This window comes from Somniosus microcephalus, chromosome 2 (genome assembly GCF_052327205.1).
Source record: "Somniosus microcephalus isolate GS21.2 chromosome 2, FLI_Smic_1.0, whole genome shotgun sequence".
Taxonomy (NCBI): domain Eukaryota; kingdom Metazoa; phylum Chordata; class Chondrichthyes; order Squaliformes; family Somniosidae; genus Somniosus; species Somniosus microcephalus.
In genome coordinates this window covers 128,348,838-128,366,034 of record NC_140988.1, presented here as the reverse complement: position 1 = coordinate 128,366,034, position 17,197 = coordinate 128,348,838, and the positions used below count along the sequence as shown (strand labels likewise).

General features: G+C 42.6%; 1 protein-coding gene across 26 annotated transcripts in view; it reads right to left on the bottom strand.

The window, feature by feature from the left end:
* The window catches only part of ank2b (ankyrin 2b, neuronal), a 1,120,520-nt gene that overhangs the window by 974,215 nt on the left and 129,108 nt on the right, over positions 1 to 17,197 (bottom strand). For 2 of the 26 annotated variants that reach the window (XM_085962250.1, XM_085962261.1), the window contains exon 1: positions 2,004 to 4,426. The exons of the other annotated variants lie outside the window; for them this stretch is intronic. The gene's annotated coding sequence lies outside the window, so the exon portion shown is untranslated. Of the gene's footprint in view, positions 1 to 2,003; positions 4,427 to 17,197 lie in introns of those variants that run through there. 26 annotated transcript variants of the gene reach the window in all.

Below are 17,197 nucleotides of genomic sequence, written 5' to 3'. Positions count from 1 at the left end.
TTCCTAATACCCAAAGAATGGACTGACTCAGTAACAGTCAGTGATCGCTGTAAAAATCCCCAATTTGCACTACACATTCATGCATTGTGCTGCATTTATCTGTATTCTGAATACAACTAGTGACACTAAGGTCTTTTATGAACTGAGCACAGTGTTAGTATTCATCTCACTCAATCCTATGACACTTGTTGGCATTTGATTCGTCCTTTTGCCATGCAGTTCATATTTCTTTTTGGCAAAGCTCAGCAACTGTCATCATTCATAAAGGAATGTTCCAGAACCAGACATGGAAATATTTTCTGCTTTAACAGCTTTGCATATTGTCAAGTTAAAAGAAAGTATGGGATCTGTCACACAGAGCCTGTACTATATAAAACAATTCTGAACTTCAGCAACTCCTTAATGTCAAATGTTATTTTCACATTCACACAAATTGTGCATTTTTATGCCCATCTAAAAATAAATATAAACAGATGATGACTCCCCAAATTAAGAAAAATCTTAATACTTTAATACTTATCTGCTGTTGGTTTATTATAGATTACCATTTCTTTACTTTCAACACTGTCGCTTGCAGAATACCATACTAATCTCTCGTTAGTTCTCACTTTATTACTATTGTGCTATCATTATCACACCAATGGCAAACTTAAAACATCTTACTTTCTGTCTTGCTAAAACATTTCCTATGAACCAGCGCTACAGGGCTGTACTTAGAAGCTGACACTCCTGTAGCTGATTCATTTGCCTACTGTACAGTTCAGAAACTGTAGTCACTGAGCCATTTAAACACTGTGTGCAACCTGCATTATTGCCCACAATACACCAGAGTAAGCAGATTGCTAGCGCCAACTAATGTAATAAGCCAACAATACCATTAGCAATAAGTGCCCTTCATCTGCAAAATGGCTCATCAGAGGCCGCACCACACTGGCCACACTGATTCTAGCACTTTCTTTCTTTCTTTCCAGTTTTGACTATTTCAGTCACACTATAGGGTTGAACATTTTCTTAAGCGTTGTCTGGAATACTACACACAAAACTGATTGCGAAAATGAGACTGATAGATTTGAAGGTCTTATGAACACAAGGGGTTAAACTGTAAATTTTGCAAACCTGCACACAGTCAGAATTGTTGGTCTTATTTTTTTACATCAGTGCTTCTATTCATCAAAAACTACAGTGAAATTTGACAATAATGCAACATCAGTTCATAGCTGCCTATTGCATAACAAAACTACATGTTTTATCTGTATGAGAATATTTTTAAATACCGTAACTTAGTTTAGTTCTATACTAAAGTTTACTGTAAAATCATCATTGTTAAAAATGCACTATTGAAGAGAAACAGGCAAAGGTAATTTGATGATGTTGCCGAGAAGGTGGGGACACAAAGGCAAGGGTGGGGCAATTTCCTGTACTGCACAGTCTTCCAGTGGTTAGACAGTTAAAGCTGTCCCTTTTGCCTCTAGCAGTCCCCTGATTAATGAAGGGAAGGTGACACAGATTTTACAGGCAGCAACAAAAAAATGTTGCTGTATATTAACATCTCAGCACTAAACATCACTTTCTCCGCTATATAATTGCACTAAGTTACCAGTGTCTGTACTTGCACAAACGAGGCAAAATCAGTAATGCTGGAGTGTTCACGCCCAAAGACAGTAAACAAAAGAAGGATGTTACATCAATGAGAAACACCTTAGCCCATCCACTCCACAATAGCCAAAAGACAAAGACAGCAAATAGAACAGATAAGAACAGAAGATTCGCTGGCGAAAGAAGACACTGAATTTACATTTTTAATGATTATTCTACATATTTAAAAAAATTAAAGAGATGATTTAAAAACAAATGAAAGTCAACCATCAAAGCTTGAAAACAGGAAAAAATGTACTCTAATATATTACCTACAGCTAAAATGTTAAATGCATGCAGCTACAGATAAAATCATCAGGAAAGTAAAGGCTGATTTAATGCAACGGCATATCCAATTACAGACTCACTTATCTGGCTGCTTATTCTGCCGAACTGTATGTGATCTGACTCCTCAGACACCAAAGATGTACTGAGCTTGTTAGTCCTCACAACTGCCAGCTGAAAGATGTCTAGCAGGCAATCTGTTCTTGGTACCTCGACACTGATACATGTGCTTCCATTCCACCACTCACAGCTCACCTAATATCACATGACCCTCAAATTACATCATAAGCAGCCACACCAATCACTATTCCCCCATTGCCTTTTTTCCTGCCCCTTCTGTTATTCATCGGATACCTTTGAGCAGTGTGGGGGATTCACTTTTGTAGTCAGTACATTCTTTTTATGTACAAGTCACAATAGATAAGTGGAAACAACCAGCTAACTCATACATCACTTGCCAATGTCGTCATTCAGCAATCAGATTTATATGTACTGCATTGTCTCTACCCGCAATGCAAGAACCTACTGTTGTTTCTGCTGGCAAACTGAGTTAGCGACATAGTTGTATTCTGTCAGAAAACCAGAAAATTGCCTCTAATGACACGGGTACTTCTAGCATTTACAGGCTGTTGCAACAGTGGAGATATGGCCCGTTGTTTCTACAACAGAGGATTTTATTATAAATTTTAGAAAATTTTTCAAACATAACAGCCCGTATTTTCCGATCCCTATGGGTGTGTACGAGCTGTGTACACACCCGTAGGGACATCGGAAATGCCGGTTTCAGGCATGCAAAGCGCATGTGCTGAAAACCAGCATTTCCTATCTGTCAAGAATGCTCTTGACAGATCGGACGCCTGCCCTGGAGAAGGACCTCTGCGGGTGGAGTGTTCCGCTTTCTGCAGAACCTCCACCCGCTGAAATCACTTTAAAAAATCTTCCGCCTGGTACAAGCAGGCGGAAGGCCTGCTTTTACCAGCATAAGAGTTTTTAAAAGTTTTTAAAAATTTTCACTCATTTATAATTTCAAAATATTTTTTTTAAAGTTAAGTTTATTTGTAGCCCTGTAAAAAACCTTAATTATTTTTTTCAAAAAATTTAAGTTTTGTTTAAAATATTTAATTTATTGTAATTTTAACTCATTTTAAAAACATGATGGCTTTTTTTTAATGTATTTAATGTTTTGATGTGTTTTTGGAGTGATCTCCATTTAAAATTTTAGAAAACTTTTCAAACATAACAGCCCGTATTTTCCAATCCCTATGGGTGTGTACGAGCTGTGTACACACCCGTAGGGACATCGGAAATGCCGGTTTCAGGCATAAGATAGACCTGTCAAAAGTATGAAGGGAGATTCCCTTCTCTCATTGGCTTGCCTGGCCCACGTGATCCCAGGGACGCTTGCAAACTGCCTGCGCCCCTGGGATACATGGGCTCTGCGCATTTCGACTATGGAGAGGCCCAGGATCGGAAATGGCCGCACCTCGGGAGCCCTCAGGTAAGGGCGTAGATTTTTTCCCGATAGGAGACATCCGCATGCAGGAAGCCTCCTATCGGAAATTACGGGCCAACGTATTCACATAATGAACCCAGCGAGGAGATTTTTGATCTGGAGGCTGATGTAGTTTGGCACTGTGAGCATGCTGGCAATTTGTAATCATTCAATTTCACTAGGGCAAGAAATGTCAACGACATAATACAACCTCATGTCTTTACTTTGCAGAAGTTAAAATAAAAGCCATGCAGGTTCGTACAAAATCGTTAATATTATAGTAATATGTAGCAGGACTATGTTAGTGATTATTTTCCTCCGTGCCTGTTAGTAATGCACAGGCGACATATGGTTCTGCTGCTGTGTCTTCAGTGGGCTGCTTAATGCAATCACGACTTCTCTTTCAGAATTCAAAGCATTTGATTGCCCAGTCTAAAGCACAGGCTCTCCTGTATCACACACGGTAGAAAATAGGAAGCATGCAAAATACTCTGGATTCTCTTATTTCTTTTGAGACAGAAGTGCACTGTCCAGTTAACAATTACAATACACTAAAACCACAGCACTGTGTACAGTTTCAAACTGACAGGGTTTCTTTATTAAAAGAAATTCAAGCTCAACCTGCACAAAATCTCTCTGGACTCCTGTAATTTGATACCAGAGCTGTGGAAATTCAGCTCAAATAGCTGTTTCAAGTATCTGACCCAAAAGTTAATTTAAAAGGGTTTCTACAACAATTATCCCTATTGTTTATTGTTGCTTACTATCTCAAGTCACAAAGGATTTTGTCAGAATAGGTTTGCAAAAAGATAAAATGCAAAGAGTGTTAAAATCCAGGTCTTGAACCAAAGAAAGCAAAACTTGCACAAATAGTGATGGCAAGGCTTAGAAAGTCACAGAAGTATTCATTTCTATTTCTACATAAACGAATCAACAACTGATCCTGTTGCGTATGTACCTTTAAGGGAATAACTGGTCTCAGACTGCAGTACCGGCAGTGACCACCCCTGTATAAAAGGCCCTAGCAGGCTTCTGTAGTTTGTTTCCAGGTTGTCTCCATTCAGTAAAGACTTGTTATAATCAACTCGTGCAGTCCGTGTCTCAATTATACACGGACATAATAGATCCCATTTCATTTTAACCGGGAACCATGTTCTCTATGAAATTGAAATTTTTGCTAATTTGTCACATTGAACAAGTCTCCTTTCTGATATTACACTCAAATTATTTTTTCACTCTGTACATTATTAATCGTCTTAAGGCGGTGGCACAAATATTAAACATCAAAGAATCTTAAGCTTAAGCTGAAATCCAGCATTTGGCATTGATTGGGTTTTTTTCTTCTTGCAGACTGCTTGCTAACACGTGTTGTAGGCTGCTGACTCTCCATGGGCACTGTCACTGCCTGTAGGAAGTGCAATTCAAGCAGGAAGCTAGGAATGAACTCCAAGACTGTGATGATTCAAATTTTATCAGTCTGGTTAACTCCATGAGTAGTGTTTAATTTGGTCTCAAGCATGCCTGCCCCTTAATATCTTTCATGGGCTTCAGGCCTTTGTGTACCGTAATATGGTGCATGGACATCTGGGGTGCAACTGTACCTAGGGTACCAAAGAATGTATTATTAACCCCAATATAAACTATGAGTTTGGGGATTTATTCTACATATCTACAACTTTGCTGAAGACTTGTTCATCTTAGGGTGCATTCACACTCCAATTGTATCATCACTGCAAAGCAGTTTGGCTTGGCATCGATGCTGTGGGCACAGTATAAATGTAGTCTGAATCTAACATCAGGGACTAAACTGACACCAGAAGGAAGCATTAGTGAGACTCCCTAGAGGATGTAGTCTCATTCCACTTCACTTCAGAATTAGTTCAGGTCTTGGCAACTGGTTTTGCACGCTAAGTTTACCATCAGCGCAAAACAATTTCTGCTCTGCATTAACGCTGAACTTGTGGAGCATGAATGCACCTTGACAATAACACCCTCAGTTCTGCGCTCAAAGCCCAAATTAAGAATGTATCTACATTATCCATTTCTTTCAGCAGTTTTAAACCATAGATTATTTCTTATTCTTTTCTTTAATGGAACCAAATTTAATTAATAACTTGGGGCCACAAATTACAAAATCATCCTCACTGCTTCTCTCGGAACCCTCTCCAATGCATCAATGTACTTTGAAGGTAGGCGTGCACAAAATATATTTTATAAATTTGCATTCCTTGGAGCGTCAAACACTGGGAGCACATATTAGCAATTCAGGCACAGAGGTTAGTGGGCCACACAGGATTATCCATCTATCAATGGAAAATCCTGCCGAGCCCACCGAACTCTGTGCTGTGAGTGGAAATTTGTAAAATTTACTTACCAATAATTTACATAAAGTTAAAATAATAGGAACAATTTTCCCAACAGAGAGCTTCATCTACTGGAAGCACATATGGGAAATATGGACAGCATGATTTTTCTGACTATTCATTTAAAATGACCCCTAATTTGTTTTAAGTTATGCAACCTAGTAGATGATTAGCTTTGTTAGTAACACCTTCACATTAACCGAATACTTTCAATATATAGGCAATAACCAGACCCAAACCTTGCTGAATATTAATTCTACCCGACCCCGCCCCAGAATAATGCTAGTTGTAAACTCTCCATTAGCGAGTTTAAAAAAAGTATTAGTTGTCCCCCTCCGTAAGGGAAGACACTATGGGCTGGATTTTGTCAATGGGGAGCTTTTGGAGGCGGGACTCCCATTTGTTGGGTTTTAGTCCCGCCTCCATCGACTTGTGGCCAACCCACGCTATTTTCCCTTGATTGACCTTGTTAAGCCCGCCCAGCGGGTTTAGCAGGCCAATTAAGGGAAAACCAGTTACAGGTGACAAGAGCTTTTGACAGATGAAATGTCATCGTTTGACAGCTCTGTGAAGCTGTCAAACACTGACAATCTGTCTTCTAAGTTGTGTCTTTATTCAAGACTCAATTAGAAAGCCTTCCTGACCAGAAAGCAGAAGGCTTCAGCTTTTGACAGTTCAGCGGCCATTCTGCTTTCTGTGCCGGTGAGCTGAGGGACTCTCGAGACCTGAAGGGAGGAAGCCTGCAGGAAGAAGTAAAGGTAAGTAAAACTTATTAAAACACTTTACACACACCTCACACACTTACCTCTGCACACATGCACCCATTACTCACCTGCACACCGGACATCTCGGCCCCTCCGACCCCCGCAGACTGACGGCCCGCCTCGCTGACCCTGGTGAGGTTCGGAGCCGTCGAGAAGCCCACACTTCAGGGCTGAAAATAGGGATTCTCAAAAAAACTGCCTGTTAACTACCTGTTAACAGGCAGTTAATTGGCATTAATCCCCTTCCCGCCTCAAGGAGGTGGGACCCGGCGCGGGTGAGCTACCCGCCTCCTGGCAAGATGACATGGAGGTGGGTTGGGGGCGGGTTGGGCACCCGCCCCCAAATCCTGCCATTTTCCCGGCAGTCCCGCCTCCAAACCCGCCTCCCCAGGGCTGGCAAAATCCAGCCCTATATATCCTGGTCCAGTTAAAATAGGATACTATATCTTGCTTTTTAAATACTAGCTGATCTCCCATGACATTGCACATGGAGAGTCTTGAAACTGTGATACTCCTGACATTGGCAACATGGGCTGGCAGCAGTGAGGAAAGACTTTTGCAGAGTCGTCAAAGGTTGCCTGTGTGGTGTATGTAACCTGTTCCACCTTAAGAGAACTTAAGCCTGTTCCACCTTAAGAGATGTACTACTTTCTCTGGCTGCTGTATACGTAATACCGGTGGTGACCACACCGGTATATAAGCACTGTGTAGTAATATTGTATTCAGTATAGTCCCTACCTCCAACCAGTAAAGACCTGTTGAATTTACTCTTGTAGTCTGTGTAGTAATTATCACTATAACACACAGACTTAACAGTGGCGACGAGTCCGATTCTTACCCTGTGGCAGTTATTTCCACGGCGGCTTCGTCCACAGACAGGACGTCGAAGAGAGGTTTCCACCCTCATCACCCTACTGGAAGACACGTCGAGCGGCAGGCATCGAGAAACCGGAGTGCAGAAGACATCCTGACCTCGAAGCCTCCATCAGCGACTGTCAGCTTTCTTCTTTCTACCTCGGTGGTGGGTAAGCCGGGCAGCGACGCGACAGAAAGTCAACCGCGTTGGCTGTACAGACGGGGCTGGGAAGACGGAGGAATAAGGGCGGTGAGATCGATCGCGACCAGAGATAAGGGCCGGGCCGCTTTCGAGCGAGAGGCGCAGCGCGGGGACATCGATCGCGACCGGAAATAAGGGCCGCATTCGGGCTAAAAGGCGCAGCGTCTGGGGAAACTGAAGGCGCGAGAGCTGCGGTGAAGCGGAGACAGCGTCGGGGGACGGTTGAAGACCGCCAAGCGCGGGAAAACCGCCATTTTGTGGGCGGAGGACGACGACAAGAGCGGGAAGCCGCCATCTTGGATAACATAAAAATACAATAAATTGCAACGATGCCTAAACATGGGAACATTAATACCTTTGATAGTGACATCGAAGATTGGGCCACGTATGTAGAACGCATACAAAATTATTGTAAGGCAAATAAAATTCCTGATGCAGATAAAGCACTAACATTATTAAATTTAATGGGTGCGAAGACATACGGGCAATTGAAACACCTGTTATCACCAGATGAACCGGCGGATAAGACGTTCGATGAGATTGTTACTGTCCTGAAAAATCATCTAAACCCCACGCCGCTGATGCTAGCGGAACGATTTAAATTTTACGACAGAAGGCAGCTGCAGAATGAAAGCAATGCTGAATATTTGATGGAATTACGTAAGCTAGCAAAATATTGTCAGTTTGGAACAGGACTGACAGAGGCACTACGAGATAAATTTGTGTGTGGTTTATTTAAACAGGATACACAAAAGCGACTGCTCGAGGAGAATGAGCTGACGCTTGAGAAGGCGGTCACTATGGCAGCAGCACACGAAGCCGCAGCGAGAGGCACAGCAGTAATGCAGCTACGGTCACCGGAACTCGGTACAAACAAATTGGGTTTGAGTTCTGTCAAATGTTATCGTTGTGGAAAGACAACGCACGATCAGAACCAGTGTTGGTTTAAAAACCAAGAATGCAGAACGTGTGGCAGACTTGGCCACATAGCTAAAGTATGCCGGTCAGGAAAGAAGACCAGCAACAAAAAGTCACCGCAAGGATAATACGCAAAGGTACACAAGGTGACAAAGAACAGTTTGACCGAACAGAAGTCAGATTCAGACGCTAGCAGTAATGAACTGGATAGCTTAAGAGTACACAACGTTGGTAAGGATGCAGATCTCCAGACAATTTGGGTCACTCTTCAGATAGCAGCTGGATCGGCATTGACGGTCATGAATAAGAAAGATTACAGAAGGTTATTCCAACATATTCCCCTACAGGATACGGAGATTATATTGAAAACATACACGGGGCAAAGAGTGTACCCCATCGGAAAAATAGAGGTAGAAGTGGTCCACAAGGGCGAAGAAAGCCAAGTAATGGACTTATATGTGCTACCTGAAGGAGGTCCACCACTACTAGGACGGGAGTGGATTAGGAAAATGAATATGGACTGGCACTCCTTGAAGGCACTAACGGTAGATTCCGGGGAAACAGGTGTCAAACCTAAACGATTGTCCAGAATATTGGATGATGCTAAAGAGGTGTTCCAGCAGGGACTGGGAACACTGAGAGGAATTACGGCAAACATCAAGATTGATGAACATGCACAACCAAAATTTTTTAAAGCCAGACCGGTACCCTATGCAATACGACCTGCAGTTGAAGCGGAGCTGGAAGCACTAGAACGTTCAGGTGTACTGTCTAAGGTAGATTGGAGTGAGTGGGCTACGCCCATTGTTCCCGTTATGAAACGTCCTGCGAGCAACAAGCCAGGAGATCCAGGGAAGGTTCGCATCTGTGGAGATTTCAAAATCACCGTTAATCCGGTGCTTCACACGATGCAGTATCCGTTTCCACGGATTGAGGATATTTTCGCTTCATTGTCTGGCGGGAAACACTTCACCAAGATAGACCTGGCGCAGGCGTACTTGCAGATGGAGGTTGAGGAAGAGTCACGCCAATACCTCACGATCAACACGCATCGAGGGTTGTACCGGTACAATAGGCTGGTTTTTGGAGTGGCATCGGCTCCAGCAATTTGGCAGGGGGCCATGGAGCAGGTATTACAGGGAATTCCAGGCACACAATGTTACCTGGACGATATTCTGATCACAGGTGATGGTGATGAACAACATCTCGCAAACTTGGAACTGGTGCTTAACAGGCTGAAAGAGTATGGACTTAGAGTAAATCGGCAGAAATGTGAGTTCTTCCAGAAGCGGATCTCGTACTGTGGCCATGTCATTGACCGGGAGGGGCTTCATAAGTCTCCTGACAAGATTGAGGCAGTTGTAAAGGCTCCCGCTCCGGAGAATGTCTCTCAGTTGAGGTCGTTTCTAGGATTAATTAACTATTACCATAAATTTCTGCCAAATCTATCCACGGTACTGCACCCGTTAAACGCTCTTTTACAGAAAGGGGTACCATGGGAATGGGGCGAAAACTGTAAGAAGGCATTTCGCAAAAGCAAAGAATTGATCACCTCAGAGGAAGTGTTGGCTCACTTCAACCCGACACTGCCTATTCGGTTGGCTTGTGATGCTTCTCCATATGGTATTGGGGCAGTACTCTCACACAAGTTGCCAAATGGCACGGAAAGGCCAGTCGCGTTTGCATCCAGATCATTGACCTCCGCTGAGCGCAACTATGCGCAGATCGATAGGGAGGCTCTTAGCCTTGTATGGGGAGTGAAGAAGTTTAATCATTACCTGCAGGGCCAAAAATTCACACTTCTGACAGACCATCAACCGTTGGTATCCATTTTTAACCCTAAGAAGGGTGTTTCGGTGATGACAGCACAGCGTCTCCAGAGATGGTCTCTTTTCCTAGGGGCACATCAATATCAAATAGAATTCAAAGGTACGAAACAGCATGGCAATGCTGATGGGCTGTCGCGCCTGCCACTACCTGAAGAAGAAGACACGACGAAAGTTGACCCTGTTGAGTTATTTCATTCGACCATCATCGAGTGTTTACCAGTCACCAATGCAAGTATTGAAAGAGAAACCAGGAACGACCCGACACTGTCCAGAGTCTACGAGGTGACAGTGAAAGGATGGCCAACACGGGGTGATCCTCTGTTACCGGCATTTTCGGCAAGGCGAGACCAGCTGTCCGTCTGCCATGGTACCTTGATGTACGGGACAAGAGTGATTATTCCTCCCAAGTTAAGGGAAAGAGTTTTAAACGAACTGCATGAAGGTCATCTGGGGGGAGTTAAAATGAAAAGTCTTGCTAGGGCTTATGTATGGTGGCCGGGTATTGACCAACAGATTGAGGAGTTAACGAAAAGCTGCGCTGTGTGCCAAAAAGTGCAAAATACACCTCCGATAGCACCGCTACACCCATGGGAATGGCCTTCAGCCCCATGGCAACGCGTACACATTGACTTTGCTGGTCCATTCATGGACTCCATGTTCCTAATCGCGGTGGACGCACATTCCAAATGGCCAGAAGTCATCAAGATGAAAACCACTACTTCAGAAAAGACAATTGCGGTGTTAAGAACAATATTCGCAAGGAACGGATTGCCAGAACAGATCTGTTCGGACAACGGACCACAGTTTGTATCGGAAGAATTCCGACAATTCTTAAAGAAGAATGGAGTAAAACATTATACCTCTGCCCCATATCATCCGGCGACAAACGGGTTGGCTGAAAGATTTGTCCAGACATTCAAAAAGGCAATTAAGGCCATGAACGATGATCAGATTCCGCTGCAACACAAGGTCGACAAGTTCCTGATGTCATATCGAAACGCCGATCATGCAGTGACTAACCAAAGTCCTGCCATGATGTTTTATAACAGGAGGTTGCGGTCCAAGTTGGACTTGTTAAAACCAAATGTGCGGAGGGAAGTGGAAAACAAACAGTTTCGGCATATTAACAACAAGACCACTCGAACTTTCGACGTAGGACAACCAGTGTTGGCAAGGGGCTATGGAAACGAAAAATGGCAGTCCGGAACAATTCGGGCCAGACAAGGACCTCTGATGTACACAGTAGATATTGGTCATAATGTGATAAGGCGTCATGCGGATCAACTGGTAGAGTCGAGAGCAAGGGTCGAACCCATGGTTGTGACAGAGACAACTGTGGAAGACGTTAATGAACCTGAAGCATCTACCTCGGCAGGGAATGTACTTAATGATGATGACACCCAATACATTGGAAACCAAATAGAGGAGGCACCTCAACTACAAGAATCAGAGACTACTGAGAGGCGTTATCCAAGCCGCATCAGAAAGCCTCCTGAGAGACTGAACCTTTGAACTGTTATACCTGAAGTTATATATATGTATATATGTTATTATGTTATGTTAAATGGGGATATGACTGTTAAGCTAAAAAGGGAGGATTGTGGTGTATGTAACCTGTTCCACCTTAAGAGAACTTAAGCCTGTTCCACCTTAAGAGATGTACTACTTTCTCTGGCTGCTGTATACGTAATACCGGTGGTGACCACACCGGTATATAAGCACTGTGTAGTAATATTGTATTCAGTATAGTCCCGACCTCCAACCAGTAAAGACCTGTTGAATTTACTCTTGTAGTCTGTGTAGTAATTATCACTATAACACACAGACTTAACAGCCTGGGTACAGGGAATAGAATAATCATGCATGCGAGGAAACCATAAGAGCAACATTGAGGGACATGGAGTTAACATAATAGTGAAGGGAAAATGAAAGAAAAGATCTGGGAATGAAGCAAAGGCAAAGTCAAGGCCAAGACTTGTGGAGGCAAAAGTGGGTGGGTGCATGGTAAGATGTAATGCCAGTTTTATTGGTTTTGTTTTTTGAGCCAGAAACCTTTCTAGGAACAAGTGTTTGAAGGAAATATTGAACTTCTTCCTTCCTGATCTTGAATCCACTGATAAGACTGTGATACAGGACCTTGAGTTTTGAACAACTCCAACTGAAAAATGCATGTGTGGACATCAAATGCATTTAAAATTTCTGCAATAAAGAGTTGTGACACATAGCTCCATTCTTCTTAAGACAAAGGATAGTTGGGTAGACCCAATAACAAATACAGATCTAACTTCCAGAAGTCCTTAGAACCAATGTGAGAATCCTATAGCTTGTAGCTAATTTACTTTTGTACCAATGGTGAGCTGATGATGTTCCTGATGTTAGAAATCTACCTTCACACTAAGCCCCAGTACAAAAAGACCTTTCTTCTTGGGGTTTGGCATGAAAATAGATTTACCAATTCTCTAGTTTGCCTTATCTTTCCTGTCTACCAAAGCATTTTAACTTTTTGGCCAATGGTTCAGCATGCCTTTCATTAACCACATCTGTGAACTAGAGCCAGAGCCAATGTAAATACTTTGGTGTGTTAATGGAAAGTGGCTCTTCAGCACTAAATATGATTGATGACCTGAGAAAAGAAAAAGACTTGCATTTATATAGCGCCTTTCGCGACCACCGGATGTCTCAAAGCACTTTACAGCCAATGACATACCTTTGGAGTGTAGTCACTGTTGTAATGTGGGAAACGCGGCAGCCAAGTTGCACACAGCAATGTCCCACAAACAGCAATGTGATAATGGCCAGATAATCTGTTCTTGTTATATTGATTGAGGGATAAATATTGGCCAGGACACCGGGGATAACTCCTTGCTCTTCTTCGACATAGTGCCATGGGATCTTTTACATCCACCTGAGAGAGCAGATGGGGCCTCGGTTTAACGTCTCATCCGAAAGACGGCACCTCCAACAGTGCAGCACTCCCTCAGCACTGCACTGGAATGTCAGCCTATATTTTGTGCTCAAGTTCCTGGAGTGGGACTTAAATCTACAACCTTCTGAATCAGAGGCGAGAGTGCTACCAACTGAGCCACAGCTGACACTGAGTCCAAATGAAGTATCGATATTCAGACTGGTTAACGGATCACCAGTTATAGGTAGCAACTTTTGCTTTGCACAACTCCAATTTACTCTGTTGTGCAGCAAGCATTGTACTTGGTGTTTCTTTCAAGATACAGTACTATGTAAAACCATTTGGAATCATACCAAGTGGTTATCAGATGTGACAATTGTTGCTTTATTAAGCATACTCAGGTAATTCAGTCAATCCTAGCTCTAAGTAGGCATTATCACTAAAGGAATAGCAAACCACATGGGGGTAAAGCCATTAGTATCTTTGAGTAAAAGCATGCCAAGGCCATAGCGATCTGTCTATTTGTTACCAGAAATCCTCCTAGTGGCAATTAGCATCTTGAGTCAAGAGAATTATACGCCTAATAGTTCAACTCCTTGAGGAGCACATCAGTTGAAAGGACTTTGAAGCTACTTGGTTCCAAATCTTGCATATGGGAGAATGCTAACCTGTGTTGGGAATATAAGGCAACTCTGTCACCACTTGTGCCACAGGCTCACTGAAACAAAATTCATAGCCATTTATTTCTCTAATTAAAAATAAGTCATCAGCTACCTCTATGGCCCAGTTGGGAATATACACAGCCAAGTTTGGAACTGAGCCATACAGGAAGGTGCTAGTTTTGATCTTCAATCAGTGCTGAATTAGCTAATCTCAATCAGGGTGACAATAGGGGCACCACAGTTGGCCTCAGTGCCCCTGGGCTAGGGTGGGGGTACATAAGCACTCCTATCCCCACTTTCCATCCAATGACTCCTACTGAAAAATATACATATGGACAGCATTGGACACGCCTGTGAAGCCTGCATGGTTTGACACTCATTGTCTAGGTTCACACATGAAGATAGTCACTTGGGAAAGGAGAGATGGGGAGAAAAACTAAAGGGTAAAAAACAGACCAATAATGTTCATATAATGTAAATTTACAATTCAAGTATTGCAAATTACAAAATTTTAAAAAATGTAAATGTTATTTTGTTAGCTCTGACAGAGCCCAAATTCTATCAAATTCAAACTTGATTTTTGTCAAATACTTCACCAAATTTCATTCATGTAGCTAAGATATTATTCTCAAAGTGATGCAGACAAAAGGAGACTAGTTTTAGTAATGAGTAATTTGAGGCCTTATTGAAAAATACAGAATATTGACACTTTAATGTCCTCCAAATACATTTTAGTCCTTTTTTTTTGGTCTACATATCTTCCAGATTCATTGTTAAAATACAAGTCAATCTCCAGTGATACTCCACACAGGAAGTCAACACCAAGTGCAGTATTCAGGTCAAACAGGGTTATAACAAGCTGAATGCAGGTAGGAAAGGGGAGAGATGGCAGAACAGGGAGACAATGGGAGGGAGAGAAGTGGGGTAGGGAGAGGGCAAAGAGAAGAGGGGAAACGGAAAGGAGGAAGATAGGAAGATCGATAAGGAGGTGGCAAAAAGAGGGAGGGGAGGGGAAGAGTAGGGGGAAGAGGAAGAGAGCGGGAAAGAGGAGAGGGGAAAGGGGGCAACACCGGCGGGGTAGGAGTGGGTGGCACAGGCCAGGCCCGATTTTCTTTTCAGTGGGAGGGTTTGCAGTGAGCCAGGGTCCCTTTTTCTCGCAGTAGGGGAGAGGCCACATATGTGCCAGGTTACAGCACCTTGGTGAAATCCTATACATGCTGCAGCTACAGGTGGATATTGAGTTCAGTGGCAGAGGTACTAATCAAGCGAACTGCTGTATCCTGGATGGTGTCAAGCTTCTTGAGTGCTGTTGCAGTGAACCCAAAGTTTACCCAATTTAGCATCCATCAATTTTCCACCATCATGTCTGGTAGTTGGGGGAAGCACCCACTCATTTTTGGGCAGGTGCATTAAATGAGCGGTGATGATATGGTTATCTTATATACTATATTTTCAGTTATTTCCACCTTATTAACTACCATTCGTATTTCTTGCTGCTATAAAAGAAATGTCTAGGGTTTCTAGTGGCTAGAGAAAAAGGAAGCCAATAATTTAACTAGATTGGTAGGATTTGCAGAAAACCGTAACGTGATTTTGATTTAGAATTTTTGCTGTTGATAACTACTTTCACATCTGCCTTTGTGCCATTTGCAGTGGGCCTGCCATTCCCCCCCTCTCCAATTTCAGATAGAGCACAATGGGTTTCCCAATCGGAATTCCCCTCTATCTGTGCTTTGTGGAAGAAAAAAGCTCCCATGACATGAGGATCACCTCAATTTCAAGAGACCCATATTGGAACTAATCAATCACCTCGCACACTCCTGCCACTCAGATAGCATCTAGAAAAAGCACTAGATTAAGCTTAGGGGTTCATATATCGTACACTGGAATCAAGGGAAGTATAGTGGTAAGGAGAAGATTGCTTGTATACACAGTATAATTTAAGAAAGCAACAAAGAGCTTGCATGTATATGGCACCTTTCACGTTCTCAGGACATCCCAAAGTGCTTCACAGCCAACATGTTACTTTTTATTTTGAAGTGTAGTCTCTGTTGTAATATAGGCAAATGCGGCAGCCAATTTACACACATTGTCCCATCTAAAAGACAGCACCTCTGACAATGCAACACTCCTTCAGTACTGCACTGAAGTGTCACTCTATATTATTTGCTTATGTCTTTGGAGTGGGGCTTGAACCCATGAGCCAAGGCTGACGCAATAAAAGAATAGTGGCATTAAAGTTGTGCATGCAGACATTATGTTATGTTTGAGAGGGTGTGGAAGTTGCTTTCATGAGGCAGCATGAATGGGAGAGTGTGAATTGTTGAGAGTAACAGAGGAGGGGCTGAAGATGATGAAATGTTTGTGAAGGGAAGGGATAGATGTAGACGGGACTGCTAATACAATGGCCAGATGTGGATGTCAAAAACAGACCTCCTGTTTGCAGTTGGCCAGACAAGCCTGGCATTCCAGTTGACTGCTGACTGCTGCATAGATATTCCTTCTGGCCTTATATTACGATCTTGGTAATATTTAATGTGTGCAGTTTGAGTTACCATTGTAAAATTCTGTGATCCAAAGTCCCTAGCCGCCTCTAAATTGACAGATTGTTCATAGTGATGTAGAGTTTGCCAGAATGTTGTTGATCTTATCTGCTCTTGTCCAATTACCAATGTATGGCTGTACATTACTGATAGCTGCTGCTGGCCTTGCCTGATAATTCATTCCATATGCCTATTATCTTCTGTGTGAAGTATTTTGCCTGAATTTCCTATTTACTACTAATTTCTAAATGACATCCTGTAATTCTTGAATCTTTCTATCTGAATTAACTTTAGCAAGTCTCTGTTTAATTTTGAGAACTTCTGCACCTCAAAGTCACTTCTGTTCCAATGAGAACATTTCAAACTTCCTTTACCTTTCCTTAGACTCTTGAAACATGGTAACATCTTAACTGTCCTAATATCTTAACTGTCCTGTGCTCCACCCTTTCAAGGGCAGTGATATCCTTCCAATGTGCCTAATACAGAATGTATGCAAAGGGGTGCTAGGTGTGTTTGTGTGCATCAAATGTAAACTGGTGAAACAACTCAAGCTGGTTACGAATCAAAGCAGATTTAGAAAAAGATTGAAAAACTTACACAAGCACCAAAAGTTCCTGGAGGTCTCAATAACTGAACCTTTTTTTATTTGTATATGGGATGTGCATGACACTGCCCATCCCTAATTGCCCTCATAAGGTGATGGTGGGCCTTTTCCTTGAACCATTGTAGTTCTTTTGCTGATGG